Here is a 7,532-nt window from a genome sequence, read left to right on the forward strand (position 1 = left end):
TGTATTATCCTCAGCAAGTGTCTCCTCACCATGAGGTTCAGTACTATCTAGGTTGGTAGGATTTGGTTCTTCAGCTGCTTGCTTGCCAATTTCAACAATGTCTTCAAAAGACATTTTGAGACCCAAGTGTTCTTGGATGGCAGCAACATCTTGAACCACTGAGTTTAAGGTTGCTTGGAGTTCCTTAAGAGAGGCTTCCACCCTAGCATTGTGAGCAGCCTGGGACTCCATCAATTCTAGCAACTTAGCCAAAAGCTCAGATTGTGCTTCAGCTGGCTCAGTTTGTTCAACACTTGGTTGTATCGTTGTCCAAATTAATGCCATTGATCCTTTTCAATTGCATCTGATTTACAATGGATTCACCAAAGGTTAGAGTAGTTTTAATTGATTCTTCATTGACACATGATACCTTGAAGTGTCTCAGAATCTTTGTGATTAACTGGGGGTAGGGGAGCAGCAGCTTTCCTTGTGCTGATTCCACCATGTTCATCAACACAATCCATGCCCAGCTCATCTTGAGCTCATTGTACAGGCCCCAAAGCCGGATAATATCCAGCCTCTGTACAACGACATGATTTCCTGATCGAGGTACTAACATCCGTGTTAGCACATACATCAGCATACGATGTTGGACTTTCATCTGACCGATTGGAAGGGATACTTTTTCAACAAAGCCTTCAATCATCAGGTCCTGGATTGCCGTATGTCGATCTACTGATGATTCCGAAGCGTCATTAGTCGAATCAGGATCTGCTCTTCCATCAATAGCTTCTCCAAAGAATGGTAATCCTGACAGTTTGGAGAATTCTTCAAAGGTCATTGAGATTTTCTTACCCTTGACTTCAACCTAGAAACCAGTATTAGTGAGTTTGGAGGTTGAGTAGAAGGCTCTAATCAGCCTTGGGTAGATTTCCAAAGAACAAGAAAGGAAATCTACTAATCCATGAAACCTTAAGTGGTTTTGGAAAGTAAAACCATTTGTGTCAAAATAGGTAAAATCCAGAGTTCTAGCCTCTTGTATTTTCCTTTTTAAGAAAGAAGGTGGGAGAATAACTTCTTCAACAGGTTTGCCTTTGGGAGGCTGAACCTTCTTTGGTTGGGGGGAAGATATAGCTTTCTTCTTTTTTTGGATTGGCTCTTTCATGGCATCCCCCATTAGTTTCTCCGATTGAGGAACCTTCCTCTTTTTTGTTGTTCCTTGATTTGTTGCAATAGCCTTCCCTTTATCTTTTGCTAATACCTTATGAGTAGGTATTGAGACTCTCTTAGCAGGAGGGGAAGGAGGTTGAGGGGAAGGTGTTCTTCCACTAGATGTTGAAGAAGAATCTAGGGAAACAAATTTAGAAGAAGATGATTGAGGTTTTTCAATAGTTTGCTTTACTCTTGTCATTTGAAAGATTTTGGAAATTTGAGATGTTTGAGAGGATTGAGAAGGATTAAGACATAGAAAAATTCGAGTTTGGGAGAGAAAATAAGAACTGATAGTGAAAGTGGGTTGAGAAATCGATTTAGGGATTTATATAGAACTGTTCAGAATCGATTTCCCAATCGATTTTATTTCACATCTGGGTTCACAAAATCGATTGTCCAATCGATTTTGTTACCGTTACTTGAGTGAAATGAAAGGTTTCCGTTACAACCACCTCCAACGGCTATAATTTTTCTCCAACAGTCGTATTGTAAATCGACTCCCAAATCGATTTCGTGATTGATCCTTCAATTTGATAAATCGATGTCCAAATCGATTTCCTTATCAGTTCAGAAACCTTCTCATAGCAGCAGTGATTTCCAAATTGACTTATTTTGGCTTAGAGTTTTAGAATTTGATGCAATCAATTACCAAATCGATGCTCGGGTTTCAGGTTGGAAAACTTCTCAAATTTGTGGATGTCTGAAACAAATAATCGATTATCAAATCGATTCTTTAAAAGATTTTCCAAATCTTCCATCGATTCTCAATCGATTGGATTGATGTATACTTCAGCATTTTTGATATCTGAGATTTCCAAATGGATTATGAAATCGATTCCCGTGTTTCAGATTTTGACAAATAAGACATTGTGTATCACAAATCGATTATGCACTCGATTACCAAATTGATTATATTGAAGATATTGACCATACAGGGATTTCAATCGACTTCCAAATCGATTTCGTTTGGCTCAGAGTTTTCATTATTTTGACACAATCGATTACCTAACCGATGCTCGGGTTGGATTTTGGAAAATTTCTAACATCTGTGGATGTTTTGTAACAAATAATCGATTATAGAATCGATTCTTTAAAATTATTTTCCAACCCGTCCATCGATTTATCAATCGATTGTATTGATGAATACTCCAGCATTTTGACATCTGAGATTTGCAAAATCGATTATGAAATCGATTATAGTGTTTGTGACTTAGACAAATAAGACACTGTGTAGCATAAATCGATTATGCAATCGATTTTGTAATGCTGATTTTCTATTTTGTCACAGGATAATCGATGTCTCAATCGATTTGTCACAGGGATCATATTTCATTTTGATCCATAATACCAAGTTTCATTCTAATATAGAAGAAACTTTCCTTGGGTAAGGCTTTGGTAAATATATCAGCTAATTGATCAGAAGTACCCTTTATGTATTTTTGGTGTATTTTGGATTTTGGCTCGGAGGCTTTTTAGCCAAAGTTATAATATTTTGGAGTTTTTATAATCAAAAAGATATTTTGATGCCGATTAGAATTTCTCGTCGATAAATAAATTGAATTAACTGCGGTGAATCCCTTACGAAGAATTAGTGCGGTGAATCCTTTACGGAGAATTTAATGCGTTACGGGTGAAATGGTAATTTAACAAATATCTAGATATTTTGAGATATTTGTTAAGTTATGGTTATTATATATATATGTTTGTTTGGAGGGAAAAAGAAAGGAAAACTAGAAGGAAGAAAAAGGAAAAGAAAAGAGTATAAAAAAGGAAAGAAGGAAAAAGGAAGAAAGGAAAAACAAAGGAAAGAAAAAGAAAGGAAAGAAAATCGAACGAACCTCATTTCTCGAAGAGACAGAAGGGAAAGTTGCTCACCACCACGCTACGGTGCTAGTGAACTAATTTGGAAGCGGCGTTGCGAGCGGAAAATTTACCGGAATTACTCGCGGTACCGGAAACGCGCGTTAAAGCTAACGTTGAGGTAAGGGCTCCTTCCAAACTTCTAGTTTGCATTAGGGACTTATCTGTGGTTGTGTGGGAAGGAATTTGTTAGGGTTTAATGTATCGATTTGGGGAAAAACGAAACTAATGCGTTATGGGTAAAACCTTAGAGTTAGGTTTTGTTTATATTGATGAATGGTTCGTGGTAAATGAATTTGAAGTCATTGTGTAAGATTTTGGGTAAATGAAACTTGTGTGTTTTGAGTAGTGGATTGTGTCGATTTGTGTTCGTTGTTTTTGACATGCTCTTAATTGATATTGATGAAATTTGATATGTGTATGGTTGGATTTGTGAATAAATGAATTGATATGTTTTGATGTGAGAATTTGTTGAGTTTGTGTTGTGTGAAATTTGAAAACCATTAAGTTAAATGAGTATTAAGAATGGGGAATCTCTTAATGTCTCGGTTACTTAATGTTCGTTTTTGAAAATCGTTTCAGTAAATGAGTATTAAGAATGGGGAATCTCTTAATGACTTATTTACTGAATGTTTTGTCTTGAAAATCGTTAAGTTAAATGAGAATTAAGAATGGGGAATCTCTTAATGACTTATTTACTGAATGTTTTGTTTTGAAAATCGTTTAAGTTAACTGGGCGTTAAGAATGGGGAATCTCTTAATGTCTCGTTTACTTAATGTGCGTTTGTTTGTGAAAAATCGTTTAAGTTAACTGGGCGTTAAGAATGGGGAATCTCTTAATGTCTCGTTTACTTAATGTGCGTTTGTTTGTGAAAAATCGTTTAAGTTAACTGGGCGTTAAGAATGGGGAATCTCTTAATGTCTCGTTTACTTAATGTGCGTTTGTTTGTGAAAAATCGTTTAAGTTAACTGGGCGTTAAGAATGGGGAATCTCTTAATGTCTCGGTTACTTAATATTTTGTTTTAAAGAAAAATCGTTTAAGTTAACTGGGCGTTAAGAATGGGGAATCTCTTAATGTCTCGGTTACTTAATATTTTGTTTTAAAGAAAAATCGTTTAAGTTAACTGGGCGTTAAGAATGGGGAATCTCTTAATGTCTCGGTTACTTAATATTTTGTTTTGAAAACCGTTTAAGTTAACTGGACGTTAAGGAGGGGGAATCTCTTAATGTCTCGGTTACTTAATATTTTGTTTTAAAGAAAAATCGTTTAAGTTAACTGGGCGTTAAGAATGGGGAATCTCTTAATGTCTCGGTTACTTAATATTTTGTTTTAAAGAAAAATCGTTTAAGTTAACTGGGCGTTAAGAATGGGGAATCTCTTAATGTCTCGGTTACTTAACATTTTGTTTTGAAAACCGTTTAAGTTAACTGGGCGTTAAGAATGGGGAATCTCTTAATGTCTCGGTTACTTATTATTTTGTTTGGAAAATTGTTTAAGTTAACTGGGCGTTAAGAATGGGGAATCTCTTAATGTCTCGGTTACTTATTATTTTGTTTGGAAAATTGTTTAAGTTAACTGGGCGTTGAGAATGGGGAATCTCTTAATGTCTCGGTTACTTAATGTTCGTTTTTGAAAATCGTTTCAGTAAATGAGTATTAAGAATGGGGAATCTCTTAATGACTTATTTACTGAATGTTTTGTCTTGAAAATCGTTAAGTTAAATGAGAATTAAGAATGGGGAATCTCTTAATGTCTCGCTTTTTTATGTGTGTTTCGGTAAATCGTGCTGACCCGGGATAGGTGGCACCTTGGTAAACAGTACGGGCCCGTGATAGGCAGTACGTTTACGATTTACGTTTGGTAAGTCGTGCTGACCCGGGATGGGTGGCACCTCGGTAAACAGTACGGACCCGTGATAGGTAGTACGTTTACGACTTACGTTCCTGAGGGAATTGTGTTTGGTAAGTTGTGCTGACCCGGGATAGGTGGCACCTCGGTAAACAGTACGGACCCGTGATAGGTAGTACGTTTACGACTTACGTTCCTGCGGGAATTGCGTTTGTCCGTGAGAGACTGCGCAGGGGTTTGTCCGTGAGAGACTACGCCCTGGTTTAAGTTAGATGAGAATTAAGAATGGGGAATCTCTTAATGTCTCGTTTACTCGTGTATGTTTTGGTAAGTTGTGCTGACCCGGGATAGGTGGCACCTCGGTAAACGGTACGGACCCGTGATAGGTAGTACGTTTACGACTTACGTTCCTGAGGGAATTGTGTTTGTCCGCGAGAGACTACACCCTGTTGATTTGTGAACTGTTGGTTCATTTTGTTTGTGTAGTAATGTGTTATAAATGCTAAGTGTTATGTTTTGGAATTTGGTGATAACATGTTTGATTGCAATACCATTTCGAAATCCATGATGTCGTAGTAATTGTGTTATCAGTGTTAAGTGTTAAGAATTGGGATTATGCATGAATGTGATTGAGTTAGTTTATGAATTTTTGAAAGAATACACAGGTAAATCGATTTCCCAATCGATTGGATGGTAAACAGGGACTTGGCCAAATGGACAAAATCGATTAGCCAATCGATTTTGTAATCAGTTTTCGAAAATCATTTACGAAATCGATTGCCCAATCGATTGGGCCTTAAGTCAGGGACTCATCCATATTCGACCAAATCGATTTGGAAATCGATTGGCCATTAAGTCAGGGGCTCAGCTATCCTGTCAATCGATTGCCCAATCGATTGAATCAAGCCAGAGTTCAAATTTTCACTAAAAACCTTCAGGGAATCGATTTGGAAATCGATTGGTATTAAGTCAGGGGCTTAGTCATCCTGTCAATCGATTGCCAAATCGATTGATTCAGCCCAGGATTCTGTTTTCATTAAAAACCTTCACCCCAATCGATTTCCCAATCGATTGGCTCAGTGAAAATCCTCAGTTTGAGTTAGATGATTGATTACTCATTAACTTATCCATGTCTTGATTTGTTATGTGTTAATTAGGAGATTGAGAACTTCATTTTACTTTCATTTTTAATTGGCAAAGTATTGTATGAACTTTTCGCATATTGAAAATCCTGTTAAGGTGCATGCTTAGTTGAAAAGTTGTTTTGAGCATTTAAAAACTTAATTGCTATGTGTTAACTGTTTAATTTCGGTTGGTGACCCTTTACAATTATTGTGGAAATCTGGGCTTTGCCCTCAGATGAGAGTCAGGACGATCCTACCGGTTCGTACCCTACGGACGAGAATGGAGATGGGAACGCTTGACTGCAGTTACGTTAGGAGGATCTCACGGGGCGCGTGGAGATCACTCAGGGGGTATAGCTTTTTGTCCTACTTTTTGGGTTGGAGTATTTTGATTTGGAAAACTGTACTTATACTAATATTGTCAGTTAGACATCTTATTTGAATGGGTCCCATGTACCATTTGTTGTTGTGTAAATGCTTTGGATTTATATTTGGAGAAACTTTTCCGCTGCTTGTAAATTATAATGACTCAATTATTTATCCAATGGCATTTTCTTGTTTATTTCTCTGTTTCAGTTTAATTTCTTTTGAAAAAAAAAATACACCCTCGCTTTGTTAAAAAAAAAATATACCCTCGCTTTGAAAAACGGGGTGTTACATTGTGGTATCAGAGCATAGGTTTGGTTTTCTTTGGGGGCTGTGGAACCTTGGTTATAGATTGTAGGTCGACCTATAGGTTAGGAGTTGTTATCTGATCATGTGTCGGTTTAGGTGACTTGAGTTGTCAAGTCCAATATGATTATTATGTGTTGTTATAGTCGGACGTTAGTTTGGAATTATTTGAAGTAGTGTTAAGACTCTACTTGATGATGGTTTTATAGGAAACCATTCCGCCAAGAAGGAATGACGCTCTGAGAGCCAACGCTAATAGGAATGATCAAATGGCGTAGGCTATGAATAACATGGCTGCTTCTGTCGCCGCACAGACCGCTGCCAAGACTCAACGTGATCTTGAAAAGAGGGGAAGAGAGATCCGCGCTGCAGAGTCAAGAGGGTTAGAGGACTTCCGTCGTTACAACCCTCCTAAGTTTAAGGGGGATGAGAACTCAGAGAAGGCAGATCAATGGATCCAAGAAGTAGAGAAGATCTTTGAAATGATTAACTGTCAGGCGGGAGTGAAGGTCAGTTATGCCACTTATATGCTGTTGGGGGATGCTGAGTACTGGTGGAGGAGTGCAAGGTTATTGATGGGAGCAGCACACGAGGAGGTGAACTGGGAATCATTCAATAGGAAGTTTCTAGACAAATACTTCCCGATGAGTACCAGAACTAAACTGGGTGATGATTTTCTGAAACTTCACCAAGGAAGCATGACCGTGGGCGAATATGCCGCTAAGTTTGAATCGCTATCGAGGCATTTCAGGTTCTTCCGTGAAGAGATTGATGAACCATTCATGTGTCATCGTTTCCAAGACGGATTGAAGTATGAGATTCAAGACTCCGTCTT

The sequence above is a fragment of the Cicer arietinum genome, chromosome 2, assembly GCF_000331145.2.
Source record: "Cicer arietinum cultivar CDC Frontier isolate Library 1 chromosome 2, Cicar.CDCFrontier_v2.0, whole genome shotgun sequence".
Lineage (NCBI taxonomy): Eukaryota > Viridiplantae > Streptophyta > Magnoliopsida > Fabales > Fabaceae > Cicer > Cicer arietinum.